The following is a 17,608-nucleotide window of genomic DNA, read 5'->3' on the forward strand; positions in this document are numbered from 1 at the left end:
TTATTTTGGATTGGATAAATAACAACGAAGATATGCAGTAAGTTGTAGTTTTCGCGATTTGCATATTATTTAATGTTTTTTTTAAACACTCTCTCATTTCGTTTACATTTTCTCATGCTACGCTACATAAGTCACAAAGATTCCTTAATTAAGGTAGAATCAAATGCTGAAAACTTCCTTCCGGAATACGGACTGATATTTTGGTATTTTACCATTTTTCTCATAACGGCACTATGGGGCAAGAGTGCGCATCATTAGTGGGGCAAGAGTGCGCAGTGCGCAAGAGTGTTGTGGTTGTTCTTTTGTCGCAAAAATGCCGAGAATGCTTTCAGAGTGTGTTGAATTGTGCCTATGAACGCGAAAACATCCGCCAAAAAGATTATTGAATTAAATTGAATTGAAGAGATGAATAATTTTTTTTTTCATTTGTCATGAAATTTTTTTTTTTTTAGAAAAAAGTATTTTTTTTTGAAATAAATGAATGTTTTCTTCAATAATGGCCTATACTTACTCTAGACTTCACACTCCGACCAGTTCTGAACATCGATGAGGTTTGATTTCGTATGCGCACTCTTGCCCCAATGGTGGGGCAAGAGTGCGCATTTTTTTTATTTTTGCCTAATATGCATTTTTAACAAGATGTATGAGTACGATCAAAAAATTTTGTTCCACAATTTAAAGCTACAAACCCATACTTTCATTTGGTGTAGCTAACAGGACGAACACTTCTTTCCTTGGAGAAATACAGCGAGTTCAAAGTTAAGTGCGCACTCTTGCCCCACTTTACTCTACAAACTTCTCAAGTAGTTGATCTTTGGGCGTGCAAATGCAAACGGCCTTCGGGCACACATCCTTCCGCGCATCGGTTTGACACATTCAGGGCCAGGTTAACTGGCTGGCGAAGGCCTGGCATGGCCTGGCATGGATTAGCAGTTTATTGGAACCGAGGCAGATTTGTTCTTCCCTGGCTCATTTGACATCACCTGGCTGGCTGGCTGACTGACAGCCAGTCATAACTCGACATTGACGCCTTTACAAAACATAACTCAAATGGGAGGGGGGGGGGGGGGGGGAGTTGATGCTGCGGGACCGTGCTGGTCACCCTCTCGCACGGACTGATTGATAATCCGCGTGATGTTTGGCCGGCGACCTGGTCGTAAAACGTGAATCGCAATAAAATCGACAACGACGGCTCGTTAAATCGCGCGTGTGCGCATTGCGGGCGTGTTGTGGTCCATTCGCTAATTAGCGACCCCCTAGCACCGGTAGACGAAGGCCGGATCGGATCGGATCGCCACGACACTTTATGGTCGATGAATTGGCGCGAGTGCGGCGCGCGCGCTCACGCTGGCACCTCCTGGAGGACAGTTGCATCGTAAAACCAAGAACGACCGAGACTGAGACTGAGACCGAGAGAGAGAGAGAGAGAGAGAGTGAGAGAGAGAGAGTGCGCTGCAGTTGAGCGCAGGGGCGCGCAGGCCGCCAATTGCAGGTCGTAAAACGCAGCAAAGTCAATAAGTGTGCCCGCAGTTACAAAGGAAAAAGGGGAAAAGGCGACTCTTGTTCTGGCGAGTGTGCTAATCGGCTTCGGTAAGAGTGTTGTGGTAAGCGACGACCGGACGACGTCATCGGCGCACTAAGGTCTGCACAATCCATCATGCCACGCGTACGGTATCCGCATTCGCGCGGATCCTGGTGCCGGTTGAGCCCGTGTACCGTGGTTGGCCATTTTGGACCAGATATTGAATTGTTCGGCGCGCACTAACCAAAAAAAAAAAAAAACAGGGAAATATTAAAGATGTATGCACAAAATATGCGCGAAAGAGAGGGACAGAGAGAGAGAGAGAGAGGCAATGCGGTGTCGTCGAGCTGGCTAACGAGCTGTGACAAGGCCCCCCCCGAGTGGCGATCCTTAGAGCCCAGGGTTCATTTGTCAGCGTCAAAAAGTGACGCAACGACCCACGACACTATGATCCCCCCCCCCCCCCCTCTCACCATCACTTTCGCACCCCTCACCATATTATTGTTTCGCATCGCACCCAACCACCAGCGCTCGATCCTGCTGCAAGGGCCGCTGGGTCCAAAATCCCGAAAAAAAAACCACTCTTTCGCCTAGCCACGAAACGCCGATGAGAGAGAGAGAGAGAGAGAGAGAGAGAGAGAGAGAGAGAGAGAGAGAGAGAGAGAGAGCGCGAGAGTGCAAGTGCAAGTGACAAATGGATCGCTGGTGGTGGTTGCAGTTTTGCAAAGGATTTTCGGTCGAAAGGGAGGAGAAGGGGTGGCATCCAAAGCCATCCATCTTGCCACGCGCAATTCCCCCGCGCCTGTTTCTTTTTCTTTTTTTTCCCTTTTTTTTTTTGTTTGCTACTATCCACCCCACCGCCACCGCGGGGGCGCGCACGGGGGCCTTAAAAGCCATCAATCCATTTCGATGAAGGGCGTCCGAGGGTTTTTCCTGCTGCTGCTGCTGCTGCTGCTCCGCTCTCCACTTTTGGAGATCCCGAAACAATATCATCATCATCAGAATCGGTAGCAGCATCATCATCATTGTCGCCTAGAGGTGAGGGAGAGATGTGGTACAGCCAATGAGGCGCAGGATGCAGCAGCAGCACCAAGGAGTCGAAAGGAGTAGCGCAGTGCACTTTGCTCCGTGCGGCCGAAGGGCTGTCATTTATCAAACTGAGGCGCTGTTGTTGTTTTTGGAGCGTCCCGCTTTTGGCCTGCAAACGGCCATCTCGTGCGCCATTTTGTGTCCCTTTTTTCGATGCTGCTGTTGTTGTTGTGGTGGTGGTGGTGCCGCTCTGATAACGCCATCGCGTCAACTGCAACATGGAAGTCAACATCAACGATGGGGATGCATGTCCACGGAGCGGACCGGGGCCGCCGTGTATATAGATAAATAGACGAGAGAGCAGAGACGGGTTGATTGATGTCCTTTTGCGGTGCTCTCGCTTTGTCGGTGCCCATGCAGTCGTCGTGGTGCTACTCGCTATCTCATCCCATTGCGGAGAGGATCGCAGTCTGCGCGTTTTTTTTTTATTTGCTTTTTGTTTGTTTGTTTGTTTGTTTGTTTGGTTGCATTACAACAAAGAACGGCGTGGCGGAACGCACTGGCACGATCGATCGAACTACTGGGAACATCGTGGCGGGCCGGGGGTCCCACTCCTCGCATTGCATCTGCTTTCGGCCACCTCCCGGACCCGGACGCAACCGAAAATACTTGGAACCGACCGAGCGGGTGGATAGGTGCAGTAATAGCGCGTTTCAAATATCGCAGCACCGCGCCGCAAGCCTGCCACCATCACCACCCGCTGATGGTCGCCTTACCCCCAGCAACCATAACAACGCGAAAGAACAACGCGGTGAAGGAGGCGCCCGCGCGCGCTGCACGCGCCATTCGTGTTGAGTGAGCGAGTTGAGCGTCGATTTCGCCCCGCAAGCTCTCAGTTCGCCCGCTCGACGGCGCTCGTGCTCTCCGAAGGGGGTTTAATTTTCTGGGAGGAGGGGAAGCGATTTGAAGGAACCGAGCGAAAACCGAACCCGAGCGAACTCACCGCCACGCCGCACGTCGTCGTCGTCGTTGTCGGGGAAATCGGGGGGGCACTCACCGGTTGCTAGAGCGAGCGCGCGCATATCCTGCTTGATGCTGCGGCCCACTGGACGTTCTTATGCATTATGCAGCAGGCGTCGGAGCTGTCGACGTGCGTGCGATACGAGCCGCTTTGGAACAATTCCAACACCGCTTTCTTTCTCGCTCTAGGTGGCTGGCGTTTTTGTGGGCCGTTTGCTTCTTCCTTCGTCGCCACGCGCGTTCCAGAGACACTCAAATTGGTACACCGTGGTGAGTGGTACAGGCGAACCAGAGGAGGCAGCTTTAGCAGCACGCATATAGTGCCAGCCAAGCGAAGGGAGGAAGCGAGCGAGACCACTGGGCAGTCTCGCTCGCACCCACCACGCTCGTACCTCACACCGAGGAGGATTGCATGCCGGCCTGCCTGCAAACGGGTGCAGCAGGTGAGCGCGACAGAGATGGCACGGTGAGTGAGCGTGCGTGCGTGCGATCGAGAGGGGGCGCAATTCGAATTGCGCAAGGATGCGGCGCGGTGAGCGGGGGCCGATGTCGTGCGAATGCGTTCTGAGTGAGTGCCGCCGCCGCCGCCCGAGTGCACAGCGCCCGAACCGAGCGCGTGTGTGAGTTTGCACGCCCGGTGCGAAACGGTGCGATGGCGAGCGCTAGCGTGCACGAGCGAGATAGCGACATCCGACGGTGGTTTTAGCCGGTGCTTCCAAGGGGTGGAAGAAGCGGCGGGCGGCCGGGGGAGGCCGTGTGTTGCGTTTGGCCGACGGCCACCGAGTCCACGCATTCGGAGTCGAGTTGTGCGAACGCAATTTCGCAGCAGCAGCGGCAGCGAGCGGCAGCAGCAGCAGCAACACACAACTCGGCGTCGCACTGTGTCGCGCACTCTCGCAGCGGAACCAGAGACACACAGAACCGAGCAGCAGCAGCAGCAGCAGCAGCAGGACCAGACCGACGGTGTGTGTGGTGTGCATCAGTAGAGCGCCAGTGCAACGGCAGAGCAGCAGTAGCAGCAGCATCCGTAGCGGCACAAAAACCAGAAGTAAATCTCAAAGCGTGGTACATCCCCGTTCCGTTCCGTTCCGTACTAGACACACGCGTGCAAACCCTTCATCCCTGCGGTCTCGGGCACGTTCTATTCCCCGGTCCCTGTTGCTACCGTCTTGTCTCGTAGTTGGCGTCCATGGCTGGACCAAGTTTCTCTGGTTTTCGGAGTCCCCTTTAAACTACTCTTCCTGTTCAGCCACCCCGCCGCAACCGCTTTCTCTTCCATCTAACGCACCGAGGGCAGTGATCATCAGTCGCCATTCATTCATTTCGTCGTCGGCGTCATCATTCACAACAAAAATGGCAGCAGCAGCAGCCGGAGGACACTTCCGGAGCAGCAGCAGCACCTCAGTGTGATCAGTGGGTGCCAGCAGGTTGCCGCGTAGAGTGTGTGTTTTCCGTGTTCGTGTTTTCCGGCCACCGTGCCACAAAGAACCACCAACCAAGTCCGTTCTGTACTGCCATTTGTCCTTCGTTGCGTGGTGTTTTGTTTTTTACATTGGTGTTGTGTTTCTCTGTGTGTGTTAAACGTGTTCGTTTTGGGATTTAGAAGAACGGAGCAGCGATCACACGAGAGACCACGGACCACCTGACTCGATCGATCGATCGATCTCGAACGTAGTGCCGTTTGGGGAGGGTTGGGTGTGTTGCTTGTGCAGTGCGATTGTCAACCCATTTCGGTCAGTCAGGTCAGGACAGGTGTGTCATCATGTCAACCACAAGCCACTTTGGAGGAGAGACAGCGAGCGGTCACCGAAACACGGGTGCTTACGATCAACCTTGGTGGGCACAGCCGTTTTGCTTCCTAGGCGTGCGCGCGTGTGTGTCGTTGTGTCGTTGTGTGCCATTTTTCTAGAGTCTACGATCAATCCCCTCGGCGGCCAACAGCGCGCAATCAACAAACGCATCCGTTCAGATTTCGGACTGGGCCTGCCGAACGTCGAAGCCACAAATGGACGGTTCTTGCTACCTGTGGTGCTGGCAGATACATGTTCTTCCTGTTTCCATTTTCGTGCCCTGCCCTCTTATTCTCCGTAGCCATAACGCACACCAAACATATGCACACGCACGCGACCCCACGCCAGGGCTTCAATTGGGGTAGTTAGGTAGACAGTTGGGCTGCGCGACCCCAAAAAGACTCGCCAGACGGCTTGGCGTCGATATCGGCGACGACGGTTCGCAGAAAAGCAAGTGCAGTCCTTCACCGTGCTCCGTGTGTGATCTACTTGTGTTCATTTTCCCCCTTTTTTTTTTCCTACCTCTTCTCCATTCGTTGGAATTCGTGTATCGCCCCAAAAACTAAAACAAAAGCCCAGCATTCCATTGTCCATTGGCACCTGATTAGCAGGCAGACCCCCCCCCCCCCCCCCACACTCCACCCGATTGTTTTGCTGTGCCGCCTGGTTCCCCTGCCGCGCTAACGCTTCTTTATTTCTTCCCTCCCTAGGCAGATCAGAGATCAGATTGAATGCCGTTCGTGTAGGAGGATCACGGCAATAGCGGGATCGACCGGAAAGAGAGAGAGAGAGAGAGAGAGAGAGAGAGAGAGAGAGAGAGAGAGAGAGAGAGTGAAATAGAACCGAACCCGACGACGACGACGAGGATGATGAGCAATTAACGCAAGCGAAGAGTGAGAACACACCAACACCAACCACCGCCACCCGCCACGAACCGACAAGCAGCAGTCCTCCACAACAACAACAACAACAACAGCAGCAGCAGCAGCAGCAGCAAAATAACTACAACCCCGGTTTTTCCTCGGTCATCCACGGTTCCCTGCTTCCAAAAAAAAAAAAAAGTGGGGAAGAAAATCTAACCTACCCACCCACCCCGATCACCACCCCCCCCCCCCCACGGCAGAACGGTCAACTGACATATCGCATCATGATCAGCAGCAGCAACAGCAATAGGAGCAGCAGCAGCAGTAGCCGGAGCAACCGTAGCAGCGAGGTGGCGCGCTGCTGCAATCCGGGCAGCTCGTCGGTGGTGGCCCCTACCGACCGATAAAGGGACAGTGGTGTTGTGTATGTGTGCGTCTTGTAAGTGTGCGCACCCCGCGAGCGAGCGAGCGAGCGAGCGTGTGTTTAGTCTACTGTGAATGTGATCAATCGAAGCTAAGGAAGGGATAATCGAGAGAAAAAAACAGAGAGAGAGAGAGACGGACTGCAGGACGAACCGCGCCCACTGCTTGCACAGCTGCAGTGGAGGACGCAAAACGGAGGACGACTACTGCCTCTCCCCCCCTCACCCCCCCTTTCCCCTTTCATGTGGGTGTGCGAGTGTGGGTGCAATACTAAATGCACCGAAAAGGACTAATTAGCGATCGCTGCGACAGTTGAATGAGTGTAGGCGGGCAGGCTCGATCACCTGTTGCCTCCGGTGCCTGGTTCCGCTCTCTGTTTCTGTGTGTGGGTGTGCGTGTGCGTGTGCGCATTCGTGGTTATAACCGATCGTCACCGATTACCGATGCCGATGCCAGCATCGCGCGGGAGCAGCCTCGACACCTCGACAACGGTGCAAGACGAGATCATCATCTGGAGTAGCAGCAGCAACAACAACCAGAACCACCACAACAACAGAAGCGGGAGGACAACGGCGACACCGACCATTTGCCGTAGGAAGTGTCCTGCGTGACACTTTTGTTGAGCCCGCGACGAGGTGCCTTTTGCGACACAACCGAGCAACGCAAGCACGCCTGTGACTGATCATCACCATCACCAACCCCTGTTGTTTATCAGCAACACGCGGAGATCGCGACGATCTCGCGACGCGAACAGTACACGCGGGAGTGCTAAGTATCGGCAAGAATCATTTGTAGCGGGGCGGTGGTGGATCCCCCGTGGACACACAGGAGCCGACGCCGTGTGTTGCCGTAGTTGTTCGTCTTCTTCTACTGCTTCAATCAATCAACTCACCTCCTGTCGCCCGGATCGGAGGATCGCTAGGCGCGTGTGTGCTGTGTGCGAATTAGTGTATTGGTGTCCAGGTTTTGTTTTTTGTGTGCAGAAGAGAGGAAAAAAAAAACGGGGGTTGTGGAGGGAGTGTTAATGGTCGCGCCGGGAGCTGGGTGGGGGGTGATTAGTGTTGATTAGTGTGCCCGCAGTGCCGATTTTTGTGATAACGCGCCCGCGTCCGAGTGTGTCCTGTGCCGGGTGTGGGCTTCCGGTTTGTCCTGTTTTCGTCCTTGCTTCCGGGATTAATCCGTGGGGGAGCGTGCAAAACAGGGAGAGAGAGAGAGAGAGAGAGAGCACAATCAACCGCAGCAAGCTTGCAGAGAACGGATCACCGTCGCCGCCACACATCCCCAGGCCTCAACGATCTCGTCAACTCACTCTTCAAACACTCCTCGCTACTTCCAGTGGCCCCAGCCCCCCCCCCCTGTTGGCCACTGCGTGTGATATGATATGGTAGTCCTTTGGAACACTTTACGAATCCCAAGCCAATAGTCCACCACCACAACAACAACAACAACAACAACAACACCATCAACAGCAACCGACGTGTGTTACTCTCGTGCGTGTGGTGACGTCACGGACTCAATCGACGGAAGCAGCATTCCCGGGATCAGCTATCCTTGCCAGCCAACTCCAACAGTGATCAATCTTGATCAATCACAATCTTGATCGATATTCCGAGCGCGTGTGTCTGTGTGTGTGTGTGTGAGCACCTACCTCTCTCTCTCTCTCTTTCTCTTTACACACACACACACACCGTACCCCCCCCCCCCACACACACACTCAGGCCAGAAACCTCTCTCACCCCACCTGTCTCTCGTCGGAGGGAAGGTGCGCCAGGACATCCAGTCAACCAGCACCCCTCCCCACCCCCCACCCCCCAGTCCCCCGAAAGAGTGTGTTTGTGTGCATCGGCAACATCAACAGCAGCAACAACAACAACAACAACAACAACAACAACAACAACAACAACAACAACCGCCGCACGACAGCAACTGCAGCAGCGAGTGCCCCAACAGCATCGATACTACTACCCCCGCGGTCCCTCAATCAACCCTACCACACCACACCACACCACCCCACCCCACCCCCCACCACGATTCACCACCGCGCGCTGATCGGCCGCCATATATGGAGTTCTGGACAGGTGACGCCCGACTGGCGAGTTACTACTATTAAGGTAAGTGCACTACTACTACTACTACTACTACTTGTACCACTGCCTGCAGCCTAAAGATTTCCCTTTGTGCTCGACTAGTTTCAGGGGGGGGAGTGGGGGTGCACCGATACGAAAAATGCAAAATGGTGGCCGAAAACAACTCTTGCTGCTGCTGCTGCAGCTCCCTTTCGAAGGATCTTCTTTGCCCTGCCGCCTTATTTATCGCTGGACGATATCGATTTTATGTCCACAAAATCATGGGGGAACGAGGGACCACAGAGAGAGAGTGAGAGAGAGAGAGAGAGAGAGAGAAAGAAGGAGAAAAAGAGCGAGCAGGCACAAGCGCATAGTAGTAGCGCGCTTGCCTAGGGATACGACTTCCGGTCTTCCTTGGGTTTCTCGTGCTATCTCTTTCCCTGGTTTTGCTGTGCCACACACTCGCACGCCTTTCATTGGTGCTCCGCATCCTCGAGCACCACAAGCCCGAGCGCGATCGAGCGACACGCTGTCTGCGCTGCGCTCGTCACTCGGGAAAAACCCTTCCCCACAGACGTTCCACTTCTTCCGCCCCCTTATGTAAGGATGTCCTAGGAACGCAAGGACACCGGGGTGGGAAGCCTTTGTTTTCGCAACCGCAACCCACCACCCTTGCTGGACCCACCGTGTCCATCCTTACTACGCGTGTGTCCGTCCTGGTGGTCCTGAGGAGCCTGAGGAGGAGCCAGCCAGCCAGCCAGCCAGCCTGAGCCTGAGCCTGAGTCCTCCGTCACCAAGACGGTCCTCCCACTCCCCCGGGGTGATGTAGTGGGAAAAGTCAAGGGAGGCGTGGCTAAAAGCTCTTTCGCCCCTCGCGCTCCAGCACTAACCACCATCACCCCCGCATCCCCTGGGGTTCATGACCACACACCCCATCCCCCTTTTTCCCCGGTGTGGTGGTGGCACGGCGAGAACCGAGGGGTGGCCGCCATTTTCCCATCGCTAGCAACGAACGAACGGGTTGGCTACCCCCTTTCCCCGAGCCGTCGCCGCCGCCGCCGCCCTCTCTCTCTCACTCTCTCTCTCTCTCTCTCTCTGTCTGGCGATTTTCCACCGTCTTGCTTGCACACACTGCTTGCGTGGCTCGGGACTGCAGTGGCATCGGCAGCAACAACGCATGACCCTTCGATGGTGCTGCTCCTGGTCCTGGTGCTGCTGCTGCTGCCATTTTACCACGTGATGAGAGGGGTGTTGGTGATCAATATTCCCTCTCTTTTCATTTTTCTCTCTCTCTCTCCCTCTCTCTCTCTCTTTTTCTTTGTCTATTTTTGTTTTCGCGCCCTATCATGGGCCCCATTGTTCCTATCGTTTTCGTCCAGTCTCCAGTGAAGATGCACCCCCCAGCGCGCACCCCCGCTCACGCTAATCGTGTCCATCGCTTGCCCTCTCTTGGAGTGGTCTTGGGATCTCGCGTGATGTGGCTATTAAATAAATCCTTAAAAATTAAATTAAAAACACCAAAAAAAAACAGAATGAGAACAGAATAATCAACCACCGAATCTAGCGACAGTACCTAGTGCAGGGCAGTCAAGAGCCTGGCCTGGCTAGCCTTTCTCGGTCTATGCCGGCCTATGAGGGTCATCACCTCGAGCTGCATCGAGCGCGAGAGTCCCGCTAGACGCCTTAGTGAGTCATTGTGGGTGCAGAGAGGGGTGCCTGGATGGTCCGTTCGCCCAAGATTCGTCCTAATGAGCAGTGATTGTGTAATAACCCCTAATCCGTGTGTATGGGTGTTTGAGTGTACGTGCATCAGCATTGAGGTCATCAGCTCACCGCAGCAATGTCCGACAGGTGAGAGAGAGAGAGAGAGAGAGAGAGAGAGAGAGCGAGAGAGAGAGCGAGAGAGAGAGAGAGAGAGAGAGAGAACAGCAGCAGCAGCAGCAGCATCACCACAACCACAAACAGAACAGGACGAACAAGGGGGATGATGCCGGAAAGCCCCGGGGTTGGAGGGGGGGGGGGAGATGTGGATGTGTGTGACGTGCGGTGCGCAACAACAAAAACCACACAGCAACCGCGCGAAACCAACCAGCGGTCAACTACGCACACGACCCCACAACATGAGAGCGGGGAGGCGGGGGTGAGGGTTGCAAAGTCGACGGAGACGCAGAGAGGGGGTGCGTTTTGCGAAATTTTCGCGCGGAAAAGTTATTAGCACAACGTTAAAAATAACATCCGCGGGGGCTTTGGCGCAACCCCTCCCCCGCACGCCCCCCCCCCCCCATCCCCTTCCCTCCATTCCATTTACAGCACAGCATCAACCCCCCTTTCAACCCCCTTCTGGTGGGCACCAGCGGAGGATGCACGAGTGCAAGAGTGATCCTGCAGTGGAGGCGCAGGGTGCGAGGGATGCATTCGTCAGATAAGGGTGTAGCGGTGGTCGACAGAAAGGGAGAGAGAGAGAGAGAGAGAGACGCAGAGTGATGGAGATGATTGCGGGTCATCCATCGCCCGATCGCCCGATCTCCTGTGCATAGGGTCGGGAGTAGGGGAAGGGGGAAGGGGGGTGGGGGGTGCAGGAGACAGGTAGGTGGTCCGGTTGTATGGTTTCCCCATTTGCCCCACAAAAACAAAAAAACCAACTAAAGCTCGCGGCGTCCACGCACCGTACGCATGCACACATACGCACGCACGCACGCACGCGCGTGTCCGTGTGCTGTTCGGTGTTCATGTGCCACAGCACATGCCCTCTCTGGGCAGCACTCGACGAAAATAGATGCATACCGGTGCTAGTGCTGCTGCTGCTGCTGCTGCATGCCGCCTTCCCCCCCCCCCCCCCGCCCCCTTTTTGAGGAGGTGCGATATGACCCATTTTCTCGGAGCCGAGGAAAGAAGAAGGCGAGGGAGAGAAGCGGTACTAGAAGGAGGAGTAGGGGGTGGTGCGCGCTCCATTCGAGGTACTCGCTAATCACTCGCAACCGCATCCCCGCGCAACAGCAGCATTGGGGAAGGGGGTTGAAGGGGGGGGGGGGGTTCGGTTTTGGTCACGTCCGCCCATCCATCCATCCCTCCCTCCAATACCACCTCATCGCCCTCTTTTCCACCTCCTCCTTTATTGCAATTTCAAGGTTCGGTGGATAGTTTCTCACCCCCACTCAAGGGGGTGGCGGGGGTGGTGGGGGCTGAGATTTGGGTTCGCGAAGCGCGAAGATGCCCTTTTTGTGCACATCAGGGAGAAGGGAGAAGGTGGTGGCGGGAGGATAGAGGGTGTAGTGTAGTGCCACTTGACGACGACGACGACGACGACAACGGCGGCGGATAGTGTGCGCGCGCTCCGCTCCGTTCGCTCCGAGTCCAAAATGGCGACCATATTGGAATGTGCAACTGATTAGAGTTCCCGTCGACTGCTGCTGCTGCTGCTGCTGCTAAGCTGCATAGAACAGATTAGCCGTGTGGAGACGGCGGTACGGGAGGAAGAGGGCGTTCGTCTCCTGCTTCATCCCCCTAACAACAGTTCGTCGGCGACTGACGCCGCTGACTGTGTGGTCGGGCGCGGGGTGAAAGGGCATGTGTGGGGCATGTGCGCAATGCAAGTGCAGTTCCATGCAACCATCGCCACTTCGCCCTGGAGGTCCTCCATCCCCTCCCCGGTAGGGGATGAAATGGTCAACTGTGGCTGTGGCTGTGGCGGAAGGATGGGGTTGCGGCAGCGGTTGTGCAACGATTAGATAAGATTAGAAGGGGATGACCACCACCACACGCAAGCGCTGTACCTGTCTGGCACATCTCAAAAAAAAAAAAAAAAAACAGACATACAGGGGTTGCTAGAGGGAAGCAGGGTTTGCGCACCAGAAAGCGAAAGAGGGAGAAGAAGAGAAGCGGGGCCGGGGTGTTAGCAACGCTCGCAAGGTCCCAGATCTCCCGAGGGCGCGTTGAACCCGAAAACTGCAACACAACTGCAGCCCCTAATCGCGCACCCCTATCCCCCCTTTCGAAGGGGGGGGGGGGGGGTGGCTTTCAGATAAGAAGCAGAGTGGCGTGCAACGCTGCACCGGCAGGACGGTGGAGAAGATGCTAGAGCCGCTAGGCTCTAGATCACCATCGAGCCACCCTAGGCCTCTCGCTCCCTTTGCTGCTGGGGATGATGCGCTAACACACGAGGGGAAAGTGGAAGCGGAATGTTTTGACCAGCGCGCGCGCGCCCGCCCGCCCGCCCGCCCACTCCGTTTCCAACTGTGCAGTGAGTGGTAATCCCAGGACTATTCAACCCCACCCCGGACCGCCATCGGGGGAGGGGGAGGGGTGGAGTGTGTTGGGGTAACTAACTAACTTACATCCCATTATCGGGCCCCGTCGACGTCGACGTGCCACTTGACAGTTCTTCGAAACAGCACGGCCAGCCCGCTGAGAGCGATGAGAGCACGTTCGCTTGCAGCAAGGGGGATGGGGATGGAAATCTTTAACCCTTCCCCTTCCCAATCATCCCTATCGAGGTCCGGCCGTCTCCTTGGCCGCCTTACTAGGCAGGGTGCAACATTGCGGCACACGCAACAGGCACGCATCCCGCTGCCGCTGCTGATAAGGGTGGTGCACCCCCTCCTGAGCGCGGGGGTGCGTAACAGGTAGGATACATTTTTCATCGTCGACGTGTAGTGTAGCGCGAACCAAAATCGGGACACATGCGCGCGCGCGCGCGGTCAGTGCGTCTCGCACTCGTCGACGTCGCCACTAAAAATAGATCGAGAACCCTTCTGCTGGCTCGCGTTTTGAGTAAATATCACCCCAAACCGTTACGTAAGTGAGAGTTGGGATGCATGCGCATCGCCCCCCCCCCCCCCCGAAAAATCCAGCGCGTAGCCCAGCACGCAGCTCGCCTCGCCGATCGCCTTTATCCGCGCTTCGAACGCTTGTTCTTACGCGCCCGTGCTCTACGCACTGCGTAACGACGCCCTCTCTCTCTCTACAAAAAAAAAGAATACAAAGAGAAAAAGAGAACCAAAGAGAGAGGAGCAAGCGGAATCCCGAATGTAAGTCAGTAAGTCAACGTAACGCAACGCGGGGCGCGCGCGATTGTGTCGCGGCGGTGCGTAAGCCAGCTTAAACTACCCCTTACTGCCTCTCTCTCTCTCTCTCTTCACCACCACCCCCTTCACTTAATCAGCGCTTACTCTCATTCGCATTCGTTTTCCGGCATCATCATCATCATCATCCCCACATCGCCTCCTCATCTTCGCGATTACCGCCGCCGAACGAATGAAAACGAAAGCCACAAAGGGATCAGTGAGAAGATCAGTGGCGTGTGGGGAGGGCGAGGGTGCGTATACGCACCGGAAGGGGGATGAAGGGATCAGTGACCAGGGGGGTGCGCGCGCGCGCGCGCGCTTGCTTGGGCTGTGTGTGCGAGTGATGACCTTGAACGAGAAACCGAATCGCCTCTCGGCTCTGCGGAAGAGCGCACGATGCCGGGATGGGGGGGTGGGGGGGGGGATGATGCGTTGCGCAATCTACACACACAAACGCCAGCCAGCCAGCCAGCCAGTCAGCCGGCCGGCGAGAAGAAACCGGTTTTTGAGGGGTTGATGAGGGGAGGATGATTTGGGGGGATGGAGGGTGGGGGGGGGGGGGGTTGGTTCTGCGCAGTGTGCGTGTGCGGTGTGCGAATCGGCGCGGGATTCGCGAGTACCCTTCCTCCCATCGGCACCCGCCCCCCCCCCCTCCACAACCCCCCCCCCAGAGACAGATGATCGCGCGGTGCACGCGCGATCGCGGAATGATCTCAAGTTCACATGCGTGTGCGCTGTGTGTGTGTGTGTGTGTCGCGCTCGCGCTGTCGACGACGACGACGACGACGACGATGACGCCTCCGTTGTTCCACTGAGCCGCGCTTGAGGCCATGAGCTTGAACCCACCGTTGGCGGAGAGCGCGCCAATGTTTTGCGAATAATTTCGTGCAACCGGCAGGGCAGGGGGAGGTAGTGTTGGTGGGGTTAGGCACGCACTTCCCAAGCAAACCGGTGGATGAGAAGAAGCGCAGCACACAGCAAGGGGTTTTTGTGCCGAAATTTTGCACAAACTTCCCTTCTCAGCGCACCCCGTTTCGCTTCCTCCGGTGCGCGTCGCGCTTAGCAGGAGGAGGGAGCGAAGCGGGAAATAAATTTGCAACCCTCCCCACCCTCCAATCCACCCCAAAATCCCTCACACAACGCGCGCACCCTTCTAATCTCCAGCGGGGACCGCTCATGCGCTCACCACACCATCGAGCGTGCGTCTCCAATTGCTGCTGCTGCTGCTGCTGCTGCTGGTGGTGTGAGTGTTTTTTTCATTTCGTCTGTGTTTATGGCACGCATAATGTGGCTGCCGCTGCTGCTCTTCTAACTCGTTCCGTGCGGTGTGTCTAGGCCTTTTGAAGGCGATCGGTTTTTTTTTTGTTTGCGGCACAAAAAAATTGGCAAACCTCCGTCCCCTCTTCCTCCCCTCTCTCTCTCTCCGGCTCCGGCACTACTACCATCTCACTAGCGGTCTAGCATTGAGCGGATCGCTTCCTATCTGTCCCCCTCGTCGTCAGTGCGTGCGCGCGATTTTTTGATGGAGTTCATATTTTTTTTTGCTTTCGGTCTGTGCTTTCTGCTGCCATCACAAAATCCTTGCTTTTGCTGCCCGGCCGGCGGACAACACCGGCTCGCCAGAAGCCATATCTAAGCAACAGCAACGGGCGAGCCACTTTAGACGGCTGGCGGGACACAGACAGACGCACGCTGCTGCTCTAACACCAGCCCATCGCACGCTAATCACCGCGTTGCTAGTGCCTGCTGCACGCACACACTCCGCGGCTGTGTGTGGTTTGCGAATTTTTTGTTTTTTTTTGTTTTTTGCCCGCGGTGTTCGCGAATTTGGCCACGGATCTCCCCTCCCCGCCACCCTCTTTGCCACCCCGGGGTTCTAATTCGTGCGCGCTGCGCCTCGCCGCAGTCGAAGGAAGTCCGCTGCGCTAGTATTGGAGTGGCATAGAAGGAGGAGAGGGGAAGAGGCTTTGATGGTGGGGTGGGGGGAGGAAGAGTTGGGTTGACAACAGCAGCAGCAGCGGCAGCCCCGGGACAATGGGCGAGCGGCGGGGAGGTTTTTGCGAAGGAAAAAAAACACATCAAGAGGGAAAGAAGAAGAAGAAGAAGAAGAAGAGGAACTTCGCGACACACCACCGCAACCGCGTGCGTGCGTGCGTATCGCGATGTTCTCTCACTCTGTCTAGCTTGCGCATTCTATCTGTCTGTGCGCCGAGCCGAGGTCATCCCGTTTTGCTTCCTCGCCCCGCTCTCTCTCTCTCTCTCTCCACTTCTCCACAAGCAAAAGGGCAGAGAGGAGCAAACGAAGGGGGAGGGGGGGGGGGTCTATGGAGATGACAATGTCCAATGCGTGCGCGCAAAGCTGCTTTTGGGGATGTACAAAGGGGTGAAGGAGGGGGGGTGGGGGGGAGATTGGCGAGGAATTGGCGAATTTTGTAGGCAACCTTGAATGGCTGAAAAAATGGCGCACAGTAGGCAGCGGCAGAGGAGTGGTTGGTGCGGTTCTGCTTGGGGAGGGGCTGTTTGAAGTGCACCCCGCTGCAACCCCTTGTCCAACGTGACTACGCGCATCCCCTGTCGCCGGCGGCAGCCCCGGAATACTTGTGAATACCGCTGCTGCTTCCTATCTTTTTTTTTTTTTTTTTTGAGGGTTGAAGTGACGCCTTGGATGAGAAGACCTCGTGCGTTCTAGGAAGTGTGGTCCAGAGAATTGGAACCCTTCTGGACCTTCTGGATTCATCACACAAACACCAATCCATCGGATTTCTCCACATACGATCCTGTAGAAGTTGCGCTGCTAGATGCAAAAGGTGTCTACCAGGTGTATGCATATGAAACCGACCTTTTTGATTTGCCCTAAAAACACGCTTTTTCTTGGACAAATGAAGAAAAAATTATTCTCCACAGTTATGCCAATCGTTAACTACACATTTCAACCTATATCTTAGGCAATTTTTGGATGCCTAACCTAAAAAACCGCCAATCTGTACCATTTTTTCAAAACCCGTCCATTTTTCCAAATATTTCGAACAAAAGGAGGCGCTGCTCGGCCAACGGCCTATCCCAGCGATGCAAAAGAATGTTCATCTGATAGAGTCAAGTCTGGCGAGTAAGCCGCAAGTGGTAATTGTTACCAATGGTGGCTTTTACCGTGTCCTTGGTCGATATTCCGCGCGGTGGCGGTGCATTTTCATCAAGAAAAATAGGATAATTTTGACGTTTTTGATATTTTGGTTGATTTTTTTTTCACAAGTTTCGTTCCAAATTGATTAATCGTTGCTTTTAATGATCATTTATAACCCTTTTTGCCCAATAAGGCCTGCAATTTGATGACTTCTTACATTTTCGATGCTTTGTGGTTCTCTCATTTATATCCCTCCTTTAATATTAAAAAAACCGCACTTTGCACTGTGTTTCAGTAAGAGCATACCCACCGTAACCTTCAATAGAAAATATGATGCGATTCGGCCGCCGATTTTTTGAGATGGAGGCAAAAAACGAACGATGTCGGCGAATAGCAGTTTTTGAGAACGGAACTTCCCATTTTAATCGTGATGAAAATATTTGTTTTAGTGTCAAATTAGAAAAAAAATGCATACCGATTATGTTTAACGGATGCCTACTGAACAAAATAAAACACTTAGACACTGACTTTACAGCTCCATTAGGCCTTGTAGATATAGCTTTACAACGAAAAAGTGGGTTTCATATGCATACACCTGGTACACTTCTCCACCCGGGGGGTGGTTTCGACTTGTTCGACTTCCGCTTCAGACTCCGGCAGACTTAGACTGTGTCTGTGGGAGTCCGCGGATTTTGGATCTCTTTCGAACGC

At 54.8% G+C, this 17,608-nt stretch overlaps 1 protein-coding gene across 3 annotated transcripts in view; it reads left to right on the forward strand.

Moving 5' to 3' along the window:
• The first annotated feature begins 4,402 nt into the window (after positions 1-4,402).
• LOC126579754 (mucin-19-like) overlaps positions 4,403-17,608 on the forward strand; it is a 126,085-nt gene continuing 112,879 nt past the window's right edge. For all 3 annotated transcript variants that reach the window (XM_050243308.1, XM_050243309.1, XM_050243313.1), the window contains exons 1-2: positions 4,403-4,619; positions 6,072-8,758. The gene's annotated coding sequence lies outside the window, so the exon portion shown is untranslated. The remainder of the gene's footprint in view (positions 4,620-6,071; positions 8,759-17,608) is intronic.

The sequence above is a fragment of the Anopheles aquasalis genome, chromosome Y (assembly GCF_943734665.1).
Source record: "Anopheles aquasalis chromosome Y, idAnoAquaMG_Q_19, whole genome shotgun sequence".
Classification (NCBI taxonomy): domain Eukaryota; kingdom Metazoa; phylum Arthropoda; class Insecta; order Diptera; family Culicidae; genus Anopheles; species Anopheles aquasalis.